This window comes from Mustela nivalis (genome assembly GCF_964662115.1).
Source record: "Mustela nivalis genome assembly, chromosome: X".
In the NCBI taxonomy this organism is placed as follows: Eukaryota; Metazoa; Chordata; class Mammalia; order Carnivora; family Mustelidae; genus Mustela; species Mustela nivalis.
The window spans coordinates 36,496,128-36,522,196 of record NC_139040.1 but is presented as its reverse complement, the minus strand read 5'-3'; the positions used below and the strand labels follow the sequence as shown (position 1 = coordinate 36,522,196).

At 47.4% G+C, this 26,069-nt stretch overlaps 1 protein-coding gene across 3 annotated transcripts in view; it reads left to right on the top strand.

Moving 5' to 3' along the window:
- Nucleotides 1-1,481: 1,481 nt before the first annotated feature.
- PAK3 (p21 (RAC1) activated kinase 3) overlaps nucleotides 1,482-26,069 on the top strand; it is a 247,993-nt gene continuing 223,405 nt past the window's right edge. The window contains exon 1 of one of the 3 annotated variants that reach the window (XM_082717313.1): nucleotides 1,482-1,548. The gene's annotated coding sequence lies outside the window, so the exon portion shown is untranslated. Of the gene's footprint in view, nucleotides 1,549-1,739; nucleotides 2,050-26,069 lie in introns of those variants that run through there. The other 2 variants (XM_082717312.1, XM_082717309.1) reach the window with 2 other exon arrangements.

Sequence of the window (26,069 nt, the reverse complement as noted above, 5' to 3'; positions counted from 1 at the left end):
GTTTCCTCCCTTGGTGGCAAACAATGATTCATTCTCATGACTTCGAGGATGCAGATCTAGCATGTGGGGGGAACATCCACAAGATTATCACCCCAGGAAATGCAAATAAGCCCTCTTTGGAGTGTCCTTGCTCTACCTTCATTTCAAATTATGATTATGAGGGGCTCCTGGGTGGCTCAGTGGGTTAAGGCCTCTGCCTTTGGCTCAGGTCATGATCCCAGAGTCCTGGGATCCAGCCCCGCATTGGACTCTCTGCTCAGCCGGGATCCTGCTTCCCTTCCTCTCCCTCTGCCTGCCTCTCTGCCTACTTGTGATCTCTGTCTGTCAAATGAATAAATAAAATCTTTTAAAAAAATTATGATTATGATAGCTGGCAACAGAAGCAAAGGAATAATTATGTCTGCTGACTGGAAACTGAGGCCCTAAAGTCTTTGACTTGTTTTTGCCCACTAGCTTGTGAGTTGTACGTAAATGTATGCATCTAAGTGAAAATACTTTCTTGAAATATTTTAATTAACAATTTCAACTTAGTGAAGGCACAAAGCCATTTACCTCCAACATGGAGATAGATAGATGAGTTTGAAATGTTTTTCCAAGATGTAATTTTAAAAAGGAACTTTGGCCTGGAAACCCGAAGATCTGGGTCCCAGTTCCTGATGTGCCACTTCTTAGCCTGTAATGTCAGGCAAAACCACTTAATCTTGCTGAATCTGTTTCCTCATGCATAAAATATGAATAATGATATTTTCCTTGTCTAATTCACAGAGATGGTATGGTAGGGATCCTGTTATTGGGAAGTGCTTTGTAAATTCCAAAGTACTCTACAAGCATAAACCATGGGCAAGACGAAGGGAAAGCCTTAGAAAGGGACCAGCAGGAAGACTTTCAGCAGAGTTCTAAGCAAGGATTTCAAAAAGGATTGAACCATGTGGAAAAGTTGTGCTTCTCACAATTGGTTTCCCCTTATCTTAGCGTTAGGGGTCCGAATCCAAATGGGGTCTCCAGCTGGGTCTATGATGATCTTCAACTGTATGACCTCCAGGAAACCAGTCTTGGTTCTCAGTGAAACTGAATATCCCAGTCCTAGAGGGGGACTGGCATGAGAATTAAATGACCCTTGACACCAGGGAAGCTAGGGACCTGGATAATGCTGCCTAGGTAAGCAGACTAAAAAGTACAGAACTGATTGGGATGTCACCGTGGTTATAAGTGCAGAGATGTTGCACTGGAATGAGACACAGGAGGAAGGGTGGAATGTAGGTGGATCTTGTATGAAGAAGTTATGGGCACCTCAAACTCATGAAAGTCAATCCCAAGTTAGAACGGAAAATTGCCTTCTGGGTAATGGAAACAGCAGGCCCAGCACAGCGTGAGTGCTTGCTCAACACAATGTGACATGGATAAGGACTGTCCTCGGTCTCCTGGTCGCTATCTGTTATTCTCTTTGGCCCTAGGCTTGCCAGAGACGCTTGCGGACGCGAGCCATCAGTACCCAGAAAGAAGACTGAAAAAGGAGGTGCGGGCGTTGACGGCAGGCCCTGAGCCCTGGTATGAACCCCTTCTCCCCGCCCTTGCTCCTTCACCCCCCACCCCCATCGCTGGGTCGGCACAATCAGGCTTGGGAGTGTGAAAGGGTTTCACTTCCGCCTGGCTGCAGGAACCACAAGTTCCAGACTAGGTCGGAATTGGAATAATCACAGTCAAAACCACCCAGATGCTCTCACACACCCAGCCGCGCGCGCATCCCGGGGCCGCGGGGCGCACGTGAGCCCACGCCCCGCGCGCCCGGCCCTGCCTCCCGCTGGAGCATCCTAGGCAGCGGCCGCAGACGCAGCCGCCTCCTCCTCCTCCTCCTCCTCCTTCTCCTCCTCCTCCTCCTCCTAGTCCTAGTCCTCCTCGCGCCGCCGCCGCCGCCACCGTCTCCTCTCCCCTCTCCTCCTCCTTCCTCCCCCGGTTCCTGGTTCCTGCTCCTCCTCCCGTCCTCAGCAGCGAAGGGCAGAACCCTGAGCAGCGGCTGCCTGCGCTCGGGCCGCCGAGAGCCTGGAACAGGTCTGTTCGGGGGGCGCTTTGTTGCGGGCAGTTGGAGTACCCCTGGCTCCCAGAGTCGCCGGGAGGGCGCGCGGCGGGAGCGGGGATCGACGATTTCTCCGCGTTGGTTTTTTTTTTTTTTTTTCTATGAATAGACGGGGTGCGATGGGACGGGAGGGCAGCTCCGTCCCTTGGCCAGTTCGCCGTCCCTCCGACTTCGGGGCGAGGGAGCCCCGAAGCTGCATGGACTCCCGCCCCCCCGTCCGTCCCTCGAGCTCTCTTTCTGTGCACCCCCACTCCCCGCATCACTTCCCAGAGCTGAGCTTTCTCTTGTTCTGGGAGCTCGTGGATGGGGGCGGGGAGAGATGGATGGAGCCGATCCAGCTGGGCACCTGGGTGCATGGGGCTTTGTTACATACAACAAAAACCAGTCCGCACCAGCTTCCAGTTCCAGGCTAGGCTGCAGTCTGCCAGCGGTGTGGGGTGTGGGCCGGGCACACTGGGGAAGTGAGAGAATGAGAGGGGGCACTCCCTGTGTGTGTGACTGGACACACAGGAATGCGGTGGCATGTGTGTGTGTGTGGGGGGGATGGTGCGGGTTTTGTGTGGGATGCAGTTGAGTATGAGTTGGAGTGTGGGGTGTAGTGTGTTTGTGTGTGTGTGTCTGCGCCATGGGGCTGGGTTACTCCTGGCATTACATGTCCTTGGGTATCATCCCATGCCAAGCCAGATTGCAGTAACACGCAGGCAGATCAGGTCCAACCTGTTCTGCCCACATTGGAAGGATAATGATGGTTTCAGGGTGATGGAAATCCCCCCAGCTTGGGGCTGTTGCTTAGGACATTCTGCTTGTGGAATTTCCAGCCAGATTGACCAAGTCCTACTGGACATCATTATTGTTCCCCCAAAGATGCCCAACTTTCTTAGCAGGTTTCCCTCTGTCAGCCAATGAGGATCCAAAGCTCTTACAGTAATCCCTGCAGTGCCTCCCCCAGAACCCCTTTAATTAGTGGATGCTCATGTCGTCTTTACTGCAGTGATGTTACTTTTGAGCTAGGATGTAGCTGTATGTTTGGAGAAAAGTGAATATACTGGGCGCACCTATGAATTAGTAGTGAATTTGGGTTAGAGGGTTTATTTTTTTCTCCTGGAACTGAAAGATGTGAATTAGTATTGTCTTTTTTTTTAAATCAAAGAAAGAAGAAATCAACAAACATGAACAAAACTGCTAGGCCTTCTCTTGTATGTTTTATCTGAAGTTTTAAGAAAGCATTATTTGTCTGGGGCCAAAAATGTACAGTTAAGGGTAGTGATTGTTCAGTCAAACAACCGACATTTATTAAACACCGGCTATGTGCCAGTGGTAATGCTAGGTATTGGAAGTATAAAAATGAATAAATGAATAAAACATCATTTCAGCTCTCAGGGAGTACACCGTCAGGAAGGCAAGGTAGAAGTGTGTAAGCAGATGATTACAGTAGAGTATGACAAGAGATAGGCCGGATACTGTGAGAGCACAGAGGAGGGGTGCCTGCCTGGGAGTGGGACGTGTGATCAGGAGAGGATCCAGGGCACCTGGGTGACTCAGTCAGCTAGGCGTCCAACTCTTGATTTCGGCTCAGGTCATGATCTCAGGGTCATGCTCCACACTCAGCAGGGAGACTGCTTGAGATTCTCTCTCTCCCTCTGCCTGTTCCCCCCAACTTCCGTGTGCCTGTGCGCATTCTCTCTTTCTCAATAAAATCTTTTAAGAAAGAAAGAAAAACAGTTAGATAGGGAGGCTGGCTTCATGGGGGATGTAACATTTGAGTGAGTCTTGAAGAATTATTTCACCAGGTGGTCAAGTTGAAGTACGGGCATCTACAAAGGTAGAGGGGTCATGGTTAAGCAAGACTTCTGGGAGTCCTCTGAAACTCAGAATGAGTCTCCGTGGAGTGGGATGGTGATTAATGGTGAATCCAAAAGAAGTCAGTATTGCAGATTGATAAGGATCAGCATACCTCCCCATCTTAAGAAAGGTCCAGCTCATTGAAAAATATTAGTGCTTTGCTTTAAGCAAATCTTTTATGGGTAAGTACGTATTTACAAGGCAAATGACCTAGATGGACAGTATTCACATCGCAGAATGTGTTGCTTTACAAAAGGCTTCATAATCAAATCATTTTAAATAACAGTGCCCTTCTGACCTTTACAGTGAAGATTTTTACCCCAAAGCCATTTATACAGAATCTTTTATGTAGCCAGTGGGTAGATAAGGAGAGATACACTGCACTGCATTTGCTTTGTGCACAAAAAGTTACCAGTGTCAGTGTGGGTACCTTTTCTCATGGTTTGGGTGTTTGAGAAACACTGACTACTGAAAGCATGGAAATAGTAGCAATAAATATGAAATCCATTATCTGTTCTCTTTTCATTTGGATTATATGTAAAATGCAAATTAACCAGGACAGGGTCTTCAGGGACTTTAACATTTTAGATACTCTTAGTGGTGTCACTGGTAATTAATAATAGCCCAGGATTTCCGTCCTGAATGTTAGGTGTATAGTCAGGAATGGCTGTGTGAGGACTAACTTTAACACGCCCGTAGTTAGTGGAGAATAGGGGCCCGTTCTGAGTCTCCCGTTTTGTTGTGTTGGGGTCGATGACACAGGCTGATAAATGGCACTGGAAATGAACCTAAAAGATTAATGATTTCTGCTGGAAGTACCTGGTGGGCATACAATCACGGCAGTTAAGCGTGTGGGCTCTGAGGGCTTGGACCAGCATCCTGAGAATCTCATCCCTGAAATGAAGACCAAAAATAGCCCTGGGTTCTGTTTGAAAGGAATGCAAGCAGAAACAGTTGAGTTTGAATTGACTACCCCCTCCTGAATCCCCCTCCCCGCACCTAGCCTGGCCAATGCCCCGAGGCAGAGGAGATGACGGCCTGGGGTCCTTTGGGTGCACCAAGGTCCTTTGCTCATTGGCTGTCAGTAGCAGCAAGTATCAGGCAGCATCTCTAAGGTACATTCCCCCACAGCTCAGGCTGGAAGGGAGAGGACGTGTCTGCTGTGTCTGTGCTCAGGTAAGTCTAGTGGCTGGACCACGGGCTTGCCAGTGTGGAAGCTGAAGAAGCCTAGCTCCACCGGATGTCAGTAGGTGTTACACACTCACATCCAGACACAGATTTTTGTGGTCAAGTTAAATTTGGGAAATTCTTGCTTAAACAAAAACAGGTTTGTTTACTTCAGGGCTCCTTAAAAGCCATCCCCAGGCTCTTGTATATTGTGAGTCGCCAGGAGAAGAGAATCTGCAGCCTTTCCTAGATGTGTCTGCCCACAGAACCCAGTGTTCTGACAGGCATTTGGCTGGACTGCTGTTGAGAAGAATATTCGCTGGGCGATGCCAGGCAAGGGCCTTTCCCACAGAGTTCGGGGGCTGTCCATATCTTACTAGGTAAACTTGGACGCCTTGCTTCGCCCTCTAGGCCTTCCTTCCCCCCATGCGTCAAATGAGGCTGATCATAATCATTGCTCTCACCGTCTGTGATGGTGTGATGACAACCGAGATAATATCTGTGCAAGTATTTTGAGCTCTTTAGAAGAACGGCTCTATATAAACTCGAGGTTATTATGAAAGGGAAGTGCAGAATTAAGGCAATTACCCTGATAATTCAGGCCCAAAGCCTGTTTTTCTGCTGCACTGTCGGGCAGACTGCCTCAATTCTCTGCTCGGCTTTGACTGCAAAGACCTATCCTCATTCAACCTTGGGTGACTCAGTTCTTTGCGCTTACTTCCTTTCACTTCCTGAATATTCCAGCATGGCCTCTCATTTCCTGGGCCGGGGTATCATCAGCACAGCCTTAAAAAAAAATCCCACCAATTTGAACACACCCTGCTGACCAGAGAACCCTGGAGGTGGAAATTAAGTTGAGTTGGAAAGTTGCTTTTATCCTTCAGACTCATTTCCCTGCAGAAGTAGTTCCGGAGGGCCACCTTGGACGCAGACACTGTTGGGTTCATGTTCAGTGGCCCCTGTGCCCGGACCGTGTGGTCAATAGGAAGGTGTGGCCAGCTTTAAGGAAATTTAAAGGCAGAAGAAAGGGCCCTCGTGTGACCATTTACCCTCTCTGATTCCCTTGGCTCTTCATTAATGCCCTCAACCTCTCTTCTTTTAGGCTGCCTTGAAGGAAGAGTGCCTTTCTTGAGAATTAAGAGCTAATAACCATTGCCAGCCATGTCGGGGTTAGAGACCGACAGGGAGACCTTAGAGTTGCCCATTCCACTGTGCACCTTACACACAACTGGCCACTCTCCGAATGAAAACAACGAGCTTCAGTGGCAGTAGGAAAGGTTTAGGTTAGCCATGAGAGGGGACACTGTGACTTTAAGCCTGCACTACTGGACAGCGAGAGCAAAGTCCTCCTCTTTTCTGGAGAGTTTGGCAGAAATACCTGTCCAGTAGGGGAGGTTCATAATGGTAGCACTGCAAATGCTTTTCCAAGTTCATGTGGTGCAAAGCTTCTGTTTTGGACAAGCAAAATGCTAGAGAAGTGCAGTGAGTTCTCTAGGCTCCCACAGCTATCACGTGACAGAAGAGAAGTCATTCTAGAGCCTAAACTCAGATCTGCTCCCTCCTAATTCTCTTTCCACTCACTAGACCCAACCGTCATCTTGTGTACTTCAGGGGAGTGCGGGTTGGCTCATTCAGTGGGACTTGAAGGTCACCTCCAGGTCTGAGTTGTGTGGGCTCTCGTGTGGCCACTTTAGTGGAAAGACGGTTTTCTAGTGGAGCCCGAAAAGGCCATGCATGTTCCCCTCTCTCTTTCCGTTCCTTTTGAGTGTCCGGTTGTCTGATTCATCCAGTCAAGCGGCCAGATGGAAACCTCGGGACCGGGTATTCTGGGTCGATGTTCAGTGGAAGATTCAATTACCAAGTCCTTCTTCCTTGGTGATGAGTCACTTTTTTTGTGGACCCATGACCTCCTTGAAAGTTTGATGAAGGCCACTGATGAACTCCCCCATAAAAGGGCATGGAATTTGAGGGTGGTGTAGGTGCAGGACTCCCACTCTGCCAGCTGTTGGTGTTGGTACACAGCCTAGGGTCACCTGTAGATGCTCCCTAAATACAAAAGATTCCCAGAGTTGGACTTGTCAGCCTTAACTGGGGGTGGCGGTGGTTGTGTGGTGGGGATTGGAAATACTGGGGTGAGCCTTGTGCTGAATAGACTGGGGGAGGAATGGATTCAGTTCCTGAGGTAAAAACAGAAGAAGAACTGCAGTGAATGAGCATGTCTCCTTCTCCCAAGATTATGGAAAACCTGTGAGACAAAGGAGGCAGGGCAGGAAGAATGGCGGGAGATGTGAAAACATGGGAGAGGGTGTCCATTTCACCCTAATAGCATGAAAGGAAACTCTCTTAAAATGTTGGGGGAACCCCTTTCACTTCTTTCTGGTGTTTTGTAATTTCTAAGTAGCAAAAGCCCTTAAGCTTGGATATTAGAAATTATCTTAGATGCAGTAACACCATGTATTTGAAGAAGAGATTTTTAGAGGCTGGGAGATTGTGGGGGAGTGGCACAGCTTGTCTTATTTCTTGTTTCAAAAAAGCTCTTTCATGATTAAAATAATACACGCTTGGAGTGCCTGGGTGGCTCAGTTGGTTAAGTGTCTGCTTTCGGCTCAGGTCATGAACCCAGGGTCCTGGCATCGAGTTGCACATCAGGCTCCCTGCTCAGCGGGGAGTCTGCTTCTCCTCTACCTCTGCCTGCCACTCTTCCTACTTGTGCTCTCTCTCTCTCTCTATCAAATAAATAAATAAAATATTAAAAAAATAAAATAATACACGCTTATGCCTGTAAAAATAGAAGTCTGGAGTGGATAGAATGTTCTGGGCCTCTCCGCCACCTGATCCCTACCCTCTTCACCATTTGGCATTTATCATCTGTGCATGTTTTTATGAATATTCCTACATGTATTCCTGTGCATGAAATAACAAAGGATGTGACCAGCATTCTGAATACTGTTCTCCAACATGCTTTTCATGGACCTCTTTGTCTGGATGTCTTTTCCTGCTAGTATGCCTAGAACTGTCTCATTCTTTTGAAGAGCTGCATAGTACTCTAATTTCTGTGGTTGGGACATAATGTCTTTAATACAACTTTCTTTTGTGAATTTTTATATTATTAAATTAAAAAGAATTACTAAATATTGGGGCAGGCGACTTCCTTTTACTTGCACCCCTGCATACTCTTGCAAGGGTTTTTGTAGAATAAATGCCCAGTTGTGAAACCGGTGGTTCAAAGACTCCGGTCAGCACATCCTTGATTTTAATAGAGCCCTGCCCAAATTGCCTTCTAGGAAGATTATAGCCACTTATCTTCCCACCAACAACGGCCATGTCTCTAGCTCGGCTCTTCCTCACCAATTTCAGATACTCTGGGCTTTAGAATCTTTGACAATGTGGTAGCTAAAAATAATCCCCATTTTCTTTGCTTTTGGGGGGGTACCAGAGAGGTCGAATACCTTTTGGTGTGTGTATTGGCCTATTTTTCTATTCTGTTGTTCCTTCTCATATCAGTAACTGCAATCTCCTTGCATATTTCTGACATCAGTTAACACTTACCTCTGTTATAAGTAGTTTAAGAGGTTTGTTGTTTACTTTTTCTCTTAGATTTTAAAGTGTCTTTCAGTTGTACAGAAGTGTTTCAAACTTGAAAAGTCCCAATTGACCCTCTGTTCTTTTATGAGCACTCAATCAAGGCCACAGTGAATGTCCTTGGACTGTATCATATGCATTGGGCTCATTATTTCCTTAAGATAAATTCCAAGGACTGGCTTTGTTCAGGTAATTTTTTCCCCTAGATCTTGCCAAATTGTTCTCTGAAGTGTTCTTTTTTTTCTTTTTTTCCTTCTTTTTCTTTTCTTTCTTTTCTTTCTTTCTTTCTTTCTTTCTTTCTTTCTTTCTTTCTTTCTTTCTTTTTACCAATTTACATTCCAACCACAGAATATAAAAGCATACTTTACTCCTCCTTCCCATAATTAAGATTTCGGCTCTTAAATCAAGTATTAGGGAGGAATTCATATTTGGCACCAGAAAGGCTTGGAGCAGAAATCCCTAACTGCACATGAAACATATGTAATACATGGTTCACCTTCAATTATTTAAGCAAACAGGCTTTTTAATTCATTTCCAACTAGAACTGTGTCGAACGCATTTTCCTGACATCAAGCCCCTCCAAATTTGCTGTGAAATGAATGGCCATTTAGGGTCATTTTTGTTGGCAGCAGCTGCGGCAGCGGACAATGGCAAATTGACTTCAGAGATCTACCTTGTAAGACACTTGGGAAAAAAGCTACTGCCGCATCTTCACCAACCTCTGAGGTCAGCTAGATTGGTTCCAGAATTTTCCAGAGGCTGAGTGCTGAGTAGGAGTCAGCTTCTATCCAACTTGACTTCCTGCAAAGAGGACAAGTTTGAGGCCCTCCCATGAGAAGTTATTCTCACAGAAATAAACAGTGATGTCACCCTCTGCAAAGGGAACAGTGGCAAACAGGGACAGGTGTAGTTTCTCCCCTCACTCCGCCACCGCTTCCTTCATCTTCTGCCTCTCCTTTCTGTCCAAGTCCACATATGGCCCTGGGGAATTTGGTGTCTGCTCTGGGCCACCAATAGGTCTGAGGATTAGGAGAAGATAGAAGTCACGGGGGTTGGTTGTGTGGTTTGAGAACTCTCTTTTGTCTCCTTGGGGGGTGGCAGAGCAGCATGAGGCCCACAAATGGATGGTGACGATGGTTACCCATTTTACAGATGGTGAAGACTCAGCTGGAGAGAAGTCAGTGCTCTCAGAGTTGGACGTTGCTGGGAAAGGCTCCTGACCTACCAGCACTGCTTGCTAGCTAAAAATCTGGCACCTGATCTCCTCTAGGGATGGACCTCAGTGCCTTTGAGGTGCTGTTTTCCAACCAGATAGATTTAAGAACACCCTTTGTACTTACCCGTCCTTCCATTTACCTAGAGTGGCACACACACAGTCTGTCCCTGGGATGCTTTTGAGTTGTCAGAAGATGGGGGGGTTATGGTACCCAAAGGAATCATTTAGATTATTTGAACTATTGACATTTGTGATTTGTGGTTTCCCACTTACCTCAAAATCTTGGTATTTGGCAAATGGCTCTAGGTCCTATCTAATATTTGTTGGCCTTTTTTTCTTTCTTTTAAAGGTTTGGAATAGCGTAAGGAGAATTCACCAGGGAACTGATGACCAGATAATATAATTGTTCATCTTTGCAGCCTTGAAAAAGAAATACTTTTCGTTGTTAAGCTCACGAGTGTCCCATCTTAAAGCTAGGGTATCTCTTCTTCAGTGCTGAATAATTTAAAACTGAAGCATTGTAGCCACAAATACGGTCTCTCCACATAAATCATGTGTCCTGTTTCTCCTTATGGATGATCATAAGGGGAAAGGCCAGGTTTTCTTTTCTTTTTAAAACCATGTTTGATGCTTTTAGTAGAATTTGGAATCATCGTGTTTTGTTTTTACTAAATTATTCCCCAAAGGTAGCATTGCTTTTGAACTCTGATTAGAACCAGGAAGGAAACCCTTCTGCGTACTTAAACTGGAAAGGAAAATTCTTGCTGAGAGGCAAAGGTAGTTGATAAATGGAGCATACAGTGAATGCGGAGATAGAAGACCCAGGTTCTGATTCTGGTTTTGGTACGGATTAGCTGCATGACCTTGAACAAGGGCTTAAATGTCTCTGGGAATCTGGTTCCTCACATATAAAATGAGGACCTAGGAATTACAGATCTATTTTGCAGTGCCTTTCATTTAAATAAAGCAAGCTCATGTCCAAAGTCGGAGCGTGCTTTTGTGACACAACCACTTGGCGCACATTCAAAGCTAGAGTCCCGACCTCAAGCCCCTGAATCTGCAACTCCAAGAGGGGACCCAGCAAGTCTTATGTCTTAACCAGCTTCTTAGGTGATTCAGAGAAGGCAGGAACCCCCTCCTGTGGTATATTTCAGGAGACGAGAACCCTTGGGGTTTCTGGCCTGAGGAAAAAGCCTTTTCCCAAAGTGAGAAAGTCCCGGCCTCCCAGTAGCTCTGGCTTACAAACCCAAGACACCAGGGGTGCCTGGCTGGCTCTGTTGGTAGAGCATGTAACTCTTGGTTTCGGAGTTGTGAGTTCGAGCCCCACGCTGGGTATAGAGATTACTTAAAAATTTTTAAAAATCTTAAAAAAAAAAAAAAAAAGGAAAGAAAGAAAGAAACCTGTGACAGAAGACTGCATTCAAGGAGGTTGGTTTTTGACCTAGTTCCCTGGGGCTGGTTTCTGCCTAGGTAAGCGGAGAGCAGAATGTTGTTTTGAATAAGAGCAGGCCTGGATGAACATATTTGGCACAAAATCTTAAGTAGCAGCATTTCTGAGAAAGGACAAAGTGGTTTCCAGAGCTCAGACCCTTTCTGTCCAAGCTCTCCCCCAAATCCCTTTTGACGGTTCTACCCCTCCTGTGACTTTTAAAAACTTTAATTTCTCTTGCCTTCCTCAAACTCCCAGCGTGTCAGTGGGTTCCCTCGTCTCATGGGATTAGGTTAGGCCCTAACCTCGCCCCAGCTTCCACCGCACCCCTCAGCCCTCCCTCTGTCATAGCACTGATTGTATTTCTTCCAACCCAAAGCACGGCCTCAGTGCCCTCCTGTTCACTAAATGCCCACAGGAAAGGAGTCAGCATCAACGTCCACCCATTTACCCAACTTACATTCTTACATTCATTTCATTGCAGGGGAAATTGGAGCCAGAGACATGCCTCTCCAAGGCAAACTTTCAGAGACAGCAAGACTTCCTTTTATATATAGCTACCATTTATTGAGCCGTGTGCCAGGCCCTGCGCTGCTCTCATGGTGGCACGAGTTGTCGAATCTATGCCCTCCCACAACTCTGTCGAGAGTAGGGACTAGCCGTCTACTCATCTTTCAGAGGAGGAAACTGAGTCCCAGAGCCGCTAAGTGACTTGCACACCAAGTTCATTCGGCTGGTGAGTGGCGCAGCGGGTCTGGCTGCCTGGTCCTGGGGCCTGAATGGTTAAATGGAGTATTCGGCTATGAACTGTTCCCCCACGGTAATAAGGCAGTTATGCCAAAGGCAAGTGTGTGCAGCAAGAGATTTTCTTGGCTGTGAAGACTCAGCCCCAAAGACTTTGAGTAACTTCAGATACCAGGGAAGAGAGGCGAGTTCATTTTAAGGGCAGAGTGATGTGGCCAGGGTCATGTATCATTGGAAGGCTGGGGCCAGGAAACAGGCTTTACTGCTGACACATTGGCAGCTTATATTTTTAAGATCTTATTCATTTATTTGAAGGAGAGGGAGAGTGAGAGAGAGGAGGAGCAAGCACGAGCTGGGGGGTGGAGGGGCAGAGGCAGAGGAAGAAGCAGGCTCCCCCCTGAGTAGGGAGCGAAATGTGGGACTCTATCTCAGGACTCTGGGATCATGACCTGAGCCCAAGTCAGAGGCATTATAACCGACTTAGTTACCCAGGTGCCCTAACAGCTTATTATTATTATCATCACTATTATTAGGTGTACACATAGCCCTCTGGAGAGGTGTGGGTCCTGGCCCAGGCACTTTGGACAAGTGGATGACCCTCTGTAAACTTCAGTCTCTTAAGCTGTATAATGGAGATAAAAGAGTAGGTACTTATTAAGGTCTCCCCTCCACACATTCAGGAAAAAACAAGATAATTCTCACAAATTTCTCAGCACAGTGCCTGGTACATAGAAGTGCTCAAATGGTATCCTTACTGTCAGCCGGTTGCCAACTTCAGTGATCCTTGTGGGCCCTTTGGTCCCTGGTTTCTCAGTGTCTGGTCATTTTTGGGCCTCGCTTCTGGCCCAGCAGAGGTTGCCCATGCCCATGCGGTACACATTGTTTGGGACAAGCAGGGACAGGGCCTTTTTGTGTGGGGACGTCCTGATGCTGACCGGGCTTGCTGCAACAGTACCCCCAAAGCACCCGTGGGCCTCCTGGACAGCTTCTGATTCCCAGGCCCTGAAATGGCTCACAGAGTAACAAAAATGTTGATGAGGTGGACCCTGTGGTTCATAAAGTAACAAAAATAGGGAGGAGGCCTGCTGGGCAATGTCCTCAGGAGCAGGGAGAGCACGGGGTTCCGCTGCTTGCCCCCCCCCCCCCGCCTCCCGTGACAGCCCCAGCCAGCTTATATTTCCTTCTGGCATTCCTCCAAGCCTGCGCCTCTCCTCCCCAAGTAATACATCAGGTACGGCAACCAGATGCTGCCGTAGTGACAGTTCCTACCTGATCAATGGAGCTGGGAATTGGGCCCTGGTGACAGGGCCTGCCTTGAGGGGGGCCACCTCCCAGGGCATCACCTGCCTCAACCTGGTGACCAAGCAACATGTTCCCACCCCCCGCCCCGCCCCACCGTGCAGGCTGTGTACTAGTCTCTGAGCTTTTCTCTCTAAATGAATCCCCACCTCTGGGGCCCCGGAGTGACCATTTCAGGTATGCACCGCCTTCAGCGGATTCCCCAGTGTCTGTGCCTTAGCTCAGCCCTTGCTATTCCTTCCCTGAACTATTGAGTATTATTGCCACTGCCATCGGGCTATTAATAACAGCAGGAATAGCTCACACTTACTGGGTGCTGATTATGTGCCAGGCATTTCCATGTGTTATGTCATTTAATAGCAACAACAATCCCGTGGGGTCATAGGTACTATTATTAGTCTCACTTCACAGAGGAGGAATCATAACATCTAGCATTCAGTGAGTGCTTACTGTGCGCTGGGCACTAAGCTAAGGACCTGCCATGTGGTAACCTTTTTAATCCTTGTGATAACCTTTTGAGGCCAGCCCCATTATTGCTACTAGATGTCTCTGTGGCCTTGAATAGGAAGGGTCTAGATGGGAAGTGAGACCCCTACAGAATATTTGGAAAGGTTTGGATGACCTAGGAGGACGCAGAATAATCGGAAGGGTTTGCATGACCCAGGAGGACCCAAAGGTTTGCATGTCCATTGACGACAAGTCCTTCCTCATCATCCCTTTCCTTGCTCATTCCCAGTCCTGCAGGACCCTTGGCCGTGGCTGGAGATGGGAGGAGGATGGCCCACACCACCTCTGCCCACTCTGGGCTGTTTTGAGGGACCCATGGAACCAGATTAGGGTAGTGGCGTGGTGGAAAGTACCAAATCAAGGTCCTGCTGCTTAGCCTGGATTTTCAGACTTCTTACTATATGACTACAAAGGATTCTAACATGCATTTCCGATAGTATTGCTTTCACACAGACCCCACACTCTACTCATACCTGCCCCATCCCCAGAACATATTTTGTGCATGAATACTCATTTCCAGGGCTTTGCTCCGGGTATTATCTTGCTGGTTCTTCTCCAGAAAGCCTGCTCAGACCACCTCACTTCCTTATGCATTTATTCTTTCATCCTTTCGAACAAGGACACATACTGAGCATCTATTTTTTAAAAATATTTATTTATTTATTTTAGAGAGAGAGAGAGACGGAGTACAGGGCAGAGGGGCAAAGGGAGAGGGAGAGAGAATCCCAAGCAGAGTGCACAGAGTACAGAGCCTGAGGTGGGGCTTGATCTCATGACCCTGAGATCACAACCTGAGCAGAAACCAAGAACCAGATGCTTGACTGACTCAGCCACCCAGGGGTCCCTTGTGCCTCTATTACATATCAGATGTTGTGCTAGGCACTTAGAACGTGGTTTTAAGCAAAATAGACCTATGCCCTGCCCTCACAAAACTCACAGTCTAAAGGAGGAAATGGACATTACACAAAAACCCAGGCACCTATAATCAATTGCAGTGAGGGCCATGCAGGGGAACAATAGTGCAGCAGGAGAGACCATAATGAGAGAGACTTAATTTAGATGGGTGGGGAATCACGAAAGGCCTTTCTGGGGCAAGTGGCATCCAAGCTGAGATCCAAAAGATGGATAAATATTAACAAAGTGTTCTGTGCAGAGGAAAACAGCTTGCGTGGACACCCTGAGGTGGAGTCTCACCATCTTCAAGCGACTCCAAGAGCCCAGTGAGCTGGGGAGAAAGTGGTACTCAGTGAGGTCGGAGGCCAGGCTGGGTCTGGCAGACCATGGGAACGAGTTTTGTCCCTATGCGGAGCGCAGGAGGTAGTCACTGACATGTTTAAGTGAGGGATCAAAGTAATCTAATTTATACTTTTAAAATAGCACTCTGACTGCTACACAAAATTGGACCGGAGAGTGGCAATAAGAAACACACAGGGTGGCGGGGGGCGGGGGAGCGAGCTAGGAGGTCAGGAGAGGACACCAGGCAAAGAGATTGCCGGTGGCCTGGGCTAGGCGGGTAGCAGTGGCCATAGAGAATAGCAAGCGGATTTGGGATCCATTTCACAGCCAGAGCCAAAGGACTTGCAAAGGCACTGGGTTTGGGTGGGGGAGGGGCTAAGGGATGGGAGCCATCTAGGAAGACTTCCGTGTGTCTGGCTTGAGCGAGATGTCTGGCAGCACTGCCGAGGGGCGTGGGGGGTGTCTTTTGAAGCAGGTTCCTATATCAGCCCTTCCGCGCCACGTGTTCATCTCTAATGCACTTTCAGCATGGATCCTGTACTTCTTTGTTTTGGTGATAGTTAACAAGAGAGTGTGTTTATTGTCTCCCTAGGTAGGCTTTAAACTCTTTGACGACACTGGCTATGTCTTACTTATGTGTGTATTCCCCAAAGCATCCAAGCCATGATGTATTGAAGACTGATGGATGGAACAATTAAGGGAAGGAACTCCTGCTTTCAACTTTACTCTTCTCGCTAAGGCTTCAGACGTGACTCTGGATTAAGCTCTTTAAAAAAAAAAATGGCATACCCTCGGAGAGACAGGGGCTTTGATATAGACTTGGAGCCACATTCGACCATGAATCACCTTTAGAGAAATTGCTGCCGTGTTCTCAGGATACGCTGTGCACCCCAACCTTGGTCCCTGGAGCATCCTTTAGCAGTGCGGGGAAAGGTTCTGTGTTCGTAGAACGGCTTCATGGGTGTGTGGAGGCTAGCTCAGGATGGGCAAAGGGGAAGATGAGAAGTGGCCTCACAGCCTCAGTTGTTCAGGCAGGTGTGAGCTTTTGTGGCTTTTTACATGTGGCATCTGAAAACACAGACTGGGGACGCTTGGGTGGCTCAGTCAGTGAAGCGTCTGCCTTCAACTCAGGTCCTATAGCCCCCACAATGGGCTTCCTGCTCAGCGGGGAGTCTGCTTCTCCTTCTGCGCCCCCCCCCCCCGCTCATGCTCGCACTATCTCTTTCTCTCTCTCAAATAAATAAATAAAATCTTCAAAAAAATGAAAACTCAGATTCTGGATAACATGTTATAGAACCTTAGATTCAGTCACAAAACAGACAAAATATAGCTGGTGACCATGTCCAAATGAGATAAAACTAAAGGGAGGTGTCCCTACAGCCATTTTGGGGGGATTTCTTTCAGTTCCACAGAGAGCTGTCCGATCCTGCAGTGCTGAGGTAGGAGCCTCAGACTCTGAATTTTTACAAGCATCCCGGGAAACGCTGATGCAGGTGATGCAGGTGACCCACGATCACACTTCAAGACATCCTGGTTTCAGAGATCAGCCCTGGAACAAAATCAGATACAACTTGCTCCTTGAGTACTACCCAGCCCAGACCTGCTCCCTTCTCAGGGGAAAGTCCAGAATCATTCTTAGGTACCCAGGGAACTTCACATACAGTTGTAGACACGCAGGGATGCTCAGATGAATCACTAAAAAAGAGATGTGACAGTCCTCACTAGCAGAGTGGAAGGGCAAGTGCAAGGAGAGTCCATAACCTTCCAGCAGCACTTGGGAGCTGACAGACACTAGAGGGCCATTTTATGAAAGGCCTCAAGGGGGCGCTGTGTGATGACTTAGTCTGCAGAGGTGGCACCTTGCCCAGTGCCCTTTAACTTCTGAGGTTGCTTTTAAAAGAGGAACTGAGTTGGGATGTACCAGTTCCTTCCATAAGTATGGATACTAACCCTTTATTGGATATGTCATTTGCAAATATCTTCTCCCATTCAGTGGGTTGCCTTTTAGTTTTGTTGGTTGTTTCTTTCGCTGCCCAGAAGCTTTTTGTTTTGATGAAGTCCCAATAGTTTCTCTTTGCTTTTGTTTCCCTGGCCTTAGGAGACAGGAAAAATGTTGCTATGGTCGATGTCAGAGACATGACTGTCTGTGTGCGCTTCTGGGGTTTTGATTGTTTCTGGTCTCACATTTAGATCTTTAATCCATTTCGAGTTTATTTTGTGTGTGGTGTAAGGAAGTTGTCCAGTTTCATTCTTTTGCATGTAGCTGTCCAGGTTTCCCAATACCATGTGTTGAAGACGCTTTCTTTTTCCCATTGTATATTCATTCCTCTTTATTGACCATACAATCGTGGTTTCATTTCTGAGTTTTCTGTTCTGTTCTATTAATCTGTGTGTCTGTTTTTATGCCAGTATGATGCTGTTTTGATCAGTGCAGCTCTGAAATGTAACTGGAATCCCGGAACAGTGACCCCTCCAGTTTTGCTTTTCTTTCTCGGGATTGCTTTGGCTATTTGGGGTCAGCTGGGCTTTACCCCATCCTCTAGCACCCAGCCAGGGGTGTTGAAGGGAGATGGGTATGGATTTCGCATCTCAGTGGAATTAAGGGTACCAAACAGTTCCCTGTCTCCAGGTTCACCTTGTAAGGGACCCGATCCTGGTCTAGCCAGCCCAGTTGCCTTCTTTTTTTTTTTTAGTTTGTCAATCCTTTTTTTTTTTTTAATTTTTTATTTTTTATAAACATATATTTTTATCCCCAGGGGTACAGGTCTGTGAATCACCAGGTTTACACACTTCACAGCACTCACCAAAGCACATACCCTCCCCAATGTTCATAATCCCACCCCCTTCTCCCAAACCCCCTCCCCCCAGCAACCCTCAGTTTGTTTTGTGAGATTAAGAGTCACTTATGGTTTGTCTCCCTCCCAATCCCATCTTGTTTCATTTATGATTCTCTTACCCACTTAAGCCCCCATGTTGCATCACCACTTCTTCATATCAGGGAGATCATATGATAGTTGTCTTTCTCTGCTTGACTTATTTCGCTAAGCATGATTCGCTCTAGTTCCATCCATGTTGTCGCAAATGGCGAGATTTCATTTCTTTTGATGGCTGCATAGTATTCCATTGTGTATATATACCACATCTTCTTGATCCATTCATCTGTTGATGGACATCTAGGTTCTTTCCATAGTTTGGCTACTGTGGACATTGCTGCTATAAACATTCGGGTGCACGTGCCCCTTTGGATCACTACGTTTGTATCTTTAGGGTAAATACCCAATAGTGCAATTGCTGGGTCATAGGGCAGTTCTATTTTCAACATTCTGAGGAACCTCCATGCTGTTTTCCAGAGTGGCTGCACCAGCTTGCATTCCCACCAACAGTGTAGGAGGGTTCCCCTTTCTCCACATCTTCGCCAGCATCTGTCATTTCCTGACTTGTTGATTTTAGCCATTCTGACTGGTGTGAGGTGATATCTCATTGTGGTTTTGATTTGTATTTCCCTGATGCCAAGTGATATGGAGCACTTTTTCATGTGTCTGTTGCCTTCTTAACCAAACTTTGCTCTGCATCCACCCCCAGGAATCTGGACAGCTCTCTTCCAGGAATCTGTCCAGGGAATTAATTCTAAGCAGCTCCATCATTACAGCTCACCACTCCCCCTGCCCTCTATGTCTCCTGCGGAGACCTAAGACTGACCTGGTCAGCAGTGGCAGAACACGTAGAGTGTACAGCAATGCACCTTAGCGGTCCACTTCACTTCCTGTTCACTTCCAAGGCCACCAAGAGAAACCTGCAGTCAATAATCACATCTCCACCCCCTTAGGCCCAGTTATACATCCTGAATCCCCCAAATCTGGACCCAACCTGTGCTGGCAACCAGTACTTCCCCATCCAGTTTTGACTCTAGGACAGCTTCACCCCAGTGGAGTCCTTCTAGAAGGGTTCTACTCAGACTTTTGAGATATCTTCATTCTTCTTCATGCCTCTCCATTCAGGCCATCCTTGGCCACCACCCAAGATGGGGAAGCACCTTCCATCTCCCGCCGAGTTCCATCCCTATACATGTTTCTGCATTGTCATCACACCCGGTCTTATCTCTCAGGCTTTTCTTCCGTGTCCTTTGAGGCCCACGTCGCCTTCAGCAAACTCCCCTGGCTCTTCCCTTCTTGCAGCATCATCTGCCTCAGCACTTTGCAGTGCCGGCCACATGGTGGCATCCACTGGGGAGCTTTTTAACAAGTGCTAAAGCCTGGACCCTGTCCCAGGAGATTCTGATTCAACCAGCCTGAACGTCTTTCTTTTGAAGATTTAGTTATTTATTTTAGAGAGACAGAGAGAGTGAGCAAGTGCATGTGAGCGTGCGGAGTTGGAGGAACAGAGAGAGAGGGAAAGGGAAAGAGAGAGATAATCTCAAGCTGACTCCGTGCTGAGTATGGAGCCCAACATGGGGCTCAATTCCACGACCCTGAGATCATGACCTGAGCCTAAACCAAGAGTTGGAAGCTTAAATAACTGAGCCACCCAGGGGCCCCTGGCCTGACCTTAAGAGCTGGGACAGGCAATGCTAATGTTTAGCCAGATTTAGGAACCACTGACACCTGCTGCTTGTCTTAACAGACACACAATTTCTCAAGCAACTTTATCAAATGCTCGTTCTCCCAGGGTGCACATGCCACAGAGCTGATGACTGATGGCCACGTTCTTCTATTCTTTGGCACTATTTTTAGGCCTTTTGTGTCCATCCTAAGAAAAGAAAAAGGAAAAGAAAAGAAAAACACAACATGTAACAAAATGAAATAAAAACTAAATTTACTGTTAAAAAAAAAAAAGATTGTGGAGCATCTGGGAGGCTGAGTCGGTTAAGTGTCTGCCTTCAACTCAGGTCCTGATCTCAGGGACATGGCATCCCGAGACCTGCATCAGGCTTCCTGCTCAGCGGGGAGTCTGCTTCTCCCTCTCCCTCTGCCCCTTCTCCCACTCACGTGCTTTCTCTTTCTCAAATGAATAAACTTTTAAAAAAGTGATTGCTGTAAAAATGAAATTAAATGAAACTAAGTAAAATTAAATAAATGATTCTTGAGGCATATATATCACCCACTCTTCCTTTCATCAGCTCCTGTCCTCCTCATTCACCCACACTTTCCCTGGATTTCTTTTTTTTTTTTTTTTTAAGATTTTATTTATTCATTTGACAGTGAGAGATCACAAGTAGGCAGAGAGGCAGGCAGAGAGAGAGGAAGGGAAATGGATTCCCCACCGAGCAGAGAGCCCGATGTGGGGCTCGATCCCAGGACCCTGACATCATGACCCGAGCCGAAGGCAGCGGCTCAACCCACCGAGCCACCCAGGCGCCCCTCCCTGGATTTCTTATACCTGGTTTACCGTCTTCCTCTCCAGACTGAGTCCTGCTCTTCTTGTGGGTGACTTTAGTGCCTCTATGTACAATCCATTCTATATCCTGGACTCAATCATTCTCTTGACGAAGAGTTATGGAGTGCCCACTGTGTGCCAGACACAGTTTTAGGTGTGGTGCGGGAGGTATAGCAATGAAGAAATGGACAGAAATCGCTGCCTTCAAAGAAGGTTATGCTCAAGAGGACAGGGTTGGGAGAGATGATCAATCAAATAGTAAACAAGTAATAATATAATAGGATGTCAAATGCTGTTTGGAAGAAATTTAATCAGGGGTCAAGGTAGGGAAAGCTAGGAGAAAGGAATTAAGTTTACTTATGGGAGAAGGAATTTCAACAAGGATAGCCCTCATTGAGTAGATGGATTTGAGCAAAGACCTGGAGAAAGAGAGGGAGCCACCATGTAAATATCTCATGGGAGAGTATTACAGATAGAGAGAACAGCAAGTGCAAATGTCCTGGGGCAGGCATTTGCCTGGTGGGAAGGAAGGTAATATGGCTGTAGCTGAGTTAGTGAGGGGAGAGGTGTGGATAAGGTCACCCCTTTATTTTGTCACTGCCTCAAACTGCTTCACCTCTGAAATTGTAAACTTGGGTATTGGGATAACAAGAGCTTGTGCAATCCGCTCCTTCATTCTACTTATACTTTCTCTTTCTCCCTCCCCTAAATCTCTCATTTCTTGAATCTGTTGAGGCCTTTCATTGATATCAGTCCTTCCGGTTTCTCTTCCTTCCCTCTCTCTCCTAAACTCCTTGCCTGGTTCTTCTTCTACTACAGTAGCTCAGCAAAGTCCAAACTATAGACAGGCCAGGGGATCCGAGTCCTGGCTGCACATTAGAATCACCTGGGACAGTTTAAAATCTGTAGGTGATTGATTTCGTTGGTGTAGGATGGGGCCCACATCATGTAGATATTCTTAAATAATATTCAATAATTCTAATGAGAAACCAGATAGAGACCTCCTGGATGAACATGCATCTGCCTCTTCCCTTTCTGGAATCTGCTCCCCACTCCCTCTGCCCTCTACCTCTCCTGTGGAGACCTAAAGCTGAGAATCTGGAATCTTAGTTGCTCCCTTTACACTGTTTGGAAATCTTACCAGGTGACCTTAGTAAGTGAGCTACGTCTCATACGCCTCACAGGGCTTAAACCAAACTTCATCACCCTCCCCCGCCTCCAACCCCAATTCTGTCCCTGTCTCTTTTAGAATATGGCTTCATTTTCTATTCTCTCGAGAAAATAGAGATGCCCGGGGCCTCATCCTTCTGCCTGCTGCCTCAGACCTCGATGTCTGCGCGTCCATTTTCATTCTCATCTCTCCTTTGCCTCTTCCAAAACTTTCCTCTATTTGCGGCTCTTCAGATTCTTACTTTATCATTGGCTCCCTTCAAAATGCCTGCAGCCCCTTTTCTCTTTAAAAACCTCTTCACAGGTGCCTGGGTGGATCAGTCCTTGGGCGTCTGCCTTCAGCTCAGGTCATGATCCTGAGTCCTGGGATCGAGCCCTACATCAGGCTCCCTGCTCAGCGAGAAGCCTGCTTCTCTTTCTCCCATTGGCCATGCTTGTGTTTAAACAGAGGTCAAGGTAGGGAAGGCTAGGAGGAAGGAATTAAGTTTACATATGAGAGAAGGAATTTCAACAAGGATAGCCCTGTCTCTTTCTGTCAAATAAATAAATAAAATAAAAATAAGATTAAGAATAAAATAAAAACCTTTTCAGGGCACCTGGATGCCTCAGTCGATTAAGCGTCTGCCTTCAGCTCAGGTCAGACTATGCCTTGGGACCAAACTCCTTGATTTAACTAGGACTCTTGGGCTTTGTGTCTGCTTATCATCCTGGGTGTCTGAGGACATTTTCCACTGGAGTGAAAATTCTGAAACCGGATGAAAAATTTGAATACCATTGACCTCTGTCTTCACAACAAACGCCAATAAGGTCACTGTTTATCAGGAATAGAAGAGCATTTCTTATATCAAGAGGGGGAAAGCTTCAGAGAGCTTGTGTTTAGGAACTATGTCCCCTCCAGATGGGTACATTTCGTTGCCAGGGCCCAGACTGAGGGCCCTCACAATCTGATGTGCATTTCTGGGAGCATTCTAAGGCCCTTCTTTCCTTTGTGGTTGCTTGTCCCTGTCATAGACATGAAGATCGAAGAACTTTGCCTAAAGAACACCCATGGCCTTGATGACAGCATCATCCCGGGTTAGCCTTAAATACCAAGCTATCCACTGTCTGTGACTTGCATTACTTTCTCTATTTGAAATATCTCTGATATCCTGCCAAGTGATTTAAGATTCTTCTTGAGAGTGGCAGAACAGTCCACTGAATCAAAGATTGTTACATATTCTGGTCCATTTCTTGGAACTGGGAGGACCTTATAAGGCCCCGACCAGCCCGTAGGCTTTTCATCTGCATTCAGGAAAGGGGTCAATGCACGCTTTCACTTATGAAAACCAAACTTTGGCAATGACCGATCTGGTGGTTCTGAGTCCCAGGCTGGTCTTAATTTGTCCAGTTTAGAGGAATGTTCATGGGTGAGTCATCTGTAGCCATCTATGCCCTGGCTTGACCTGGGTCTCTAGTATCATCTCTCCCTACGCAAACACTCCTGTCAAAAGTACTATTAAGTAAAAGCACTGAACTGGGAATTGGGTGTTAATGTTTACTGCGTGTGACCTTGGGCAAGTCACTGAAGGATCCTCATCTGAATAAGGAGGGTGTTGGACCAGATCTCCAGGGTCCCCTTCAGCTCTGCTACTCTGAGTCATCGATGTGGAGAGATCACAGGGGTGAAAATGCTTTGAAAAGTTCACAGTGTTATATGGATGTGGGGTGCTAGGAATTAAACCCACTGCTTTCAGTTCTCATAGCAGCAGAAGGAAGAGAGGGCACCTGGGTGGCTCAGTCAGTTAGGTGTCTGCCTTTGGCTCAGGTCATGGTCTCAGGGTCCTGGGATTGGGCTCCCTGCTCAGAGGGATTCTGCTTTTCCCTCTCCCTTGCCCCTTCCCCTTCTCATGTGCTCTCTCTCTCAAATAAATAAAATCTTTTAAAAAAGGAGAAATAGAGGGACCTTCCTGATTCCAGTACAACTGGGCATGTCAACACCTGAGTCATCTGAATTGGCAGAATAGTGTTGTTTACCAGGGAGCAAAATAATAAGCTATTATTTCTTGAGACGCAACCATATGCCAGCAGCCTGCTAGTAACTTCCATTAACATTCATTATTCAGCTTCATAGTAGACCTATCATTATCATTATTTTCGCCCTTTTACAGATGGGGAAACTGAGACTCAGGGAGGTTAAGAGACTTGGTTGAGGTCACAGCTAGGGATTGAGAGAAGCTAACATTTGAGCTGTGGGTTTCTGGTTCAACAGCGTGAGCTCGCTCTAGTATGTGAAAATTTGAGACTCAGGGCCCTGTTTTGTAACCCAGTACTTCTCCAACTTTAATGTGCAGATGAATGACCAGATTTTGCTAAAATCAGATTGCTGATTCCTAGGTCTGGTGTCGGGCTTGAGCTTTTGCATTTCTTTTCTTTTCAATTTTATTTACTCATTTTAGAGAGAGGGTGAGCACAGAGGGAGAGGCAGAGGCAGAAGCAGACTCCCACTGAGCAGGGAGCCCTGAAGCGAGGCTCTATCTCGGGACCCCCGATCATGACCTGAGCCCAAAGCAGCCACTTAACCAACTGAGCCACCCAGGAGCCCCCTAGCTTCTGCAGTTCTAACAGGCTCCCAGATGCTAAGGTAGCAAGTCCATGGACCCTATACTTTAGGCAGCAAGAGGGCAAGGGGTTCAGGGCCTTTCTATAGGAATCCCCTGGTCTACATTTGCCCCTGGAGCAGGGCCACATGGGCTGTGCCCCGCACAACTCCAAGGGACACCATTTGCTTTATATTCTCTGTGTAGCCTGCTTCCTGGGAGTTGTGTTCTGTGGGCCCCCAACCCCCCCCCCCCCGCTCCTCCCCACCCCAGAGTGAGAACTTGGTAAATAGCGAGTCGATCCACACACTCCTCTTCCACTTGGGCCAAGTCTGAAGAAAAGAGAGTGCCCTTTCTCCCACGAATGAAAAATTGATCGATGCTGTTGAGAAAAGAAATGCAAAGCCCGTCTGCTACAATGAGGGTGGCCCATTTGGTGTTCAAGGCAAGATAGGGAGGGGGTTGAAAACGAAGCTGGCTGGCTGGCTGGCTGGCTGGCTGGCTGGCTGGCGTGGCCAGCTCCATTCTTATGCTAACAAAGCCCTGATTCCAGGCTGCAGCTGCTGCCCGGGCAGAGGCTCAGGCCATTCAGAGCAGCTTGCTTTCCGAGTGCCAGACCCCCAGAACAGGTGCGGCCCTGCTCGTTATTTTGGACAGCCCTCCCCCTCCAGACAGGGAGCTGATTATCACTGCGAATCAGGGCTTACTGCTCATTTACCAGCTTCTCCTGAACAAAGGGGCCGGCCTCGAGACAGCTGTCTCTTCTGGCCAGAGTGAGGCCGGGACTTGCCCTGTAGGCCATGGGGACCTCGGGGAGGTGAGATTGAAATGGAAATGGAACAGGAAAATCAGATCCAGGTAGCAGTTCTTTTGAGATGAGTCAAAATGTCTGAGAGTCAGAGAGCTGGGGGCTTAAGCCCCCAGTCCCCAGGTGGGAGATCAGAAGCTATTGAGATATCCCCCAAACTCCCCTCCTCTGGTTGGGGGACTGCTGCCGTGAGCCCCCTGTCTGAGGTCTGCTGCAGTGGCCAAGGGCCCGGGAAGGCCAGCGGTCTGTCAGGGGTCCCCTTCCTCCTCTTCTCAGCCTCAGCACCAGGCTTTGGGATCAAGGGCATCAGCTTTTAGTCACAGAAAGGCAGGAGACCTTAGGGCATTGTTGTTAAGAAGCGCAGCTCCAGGGGCGCCTGGGTGGCTCAGTCACTTAAGCATCTGCCTTTGGCTGGGGTCATGATTTCGGGGTCCTGGGATGGAGCCCCACGTCTGGCTCCCTGCCCCGTGGGGATTTTGCTTCTCTCTCTCTCTCTCTGTATGTGTGTGTGTGTCTTAAAGAAATAAAATCTAAAAAAAAAAAAAAAAAGAAAGAAAGAAAGAAAGAAAAAGGAAGCCCTGCTCCTCTGTGAGGCAGCCTGATATCCAGTCACCACTTGCTTTCTCTAAGATATGGTCGCCTCTCATAGAAGAATAACAATACCTCCACGGGAGGGGTGTGTGTGTGTGAGTGGCTATCATGAGGATTAAGTATTAATAATGCTCGCTAACATTGAAACGCACCTGCTGTGGATGAGGCAGTCTTCTCAGCCCTTCACAGGCTGGAATTTGTGAAATCCTCAACAAAACCCTACGTGATCGGTACTCTCATCCCCATTTTATAGATGTGGGACCCAAGGAGCCAAAGGGATAAGGCACTTGCCCAAGGGCACTCAGCTCAGAAGTGGCAGAGCTGAGAATCGAGCCCTCCCGAGGCCACCTCTTACGCCCTGTGCTTTATTTCCCTGCAAACTCCTGTTAGTGGAGTGGCGAGCACAGTGCTGGGCACATGGAAGCCCTTGGTACGTGAGGGCGGTTATGGTTCAC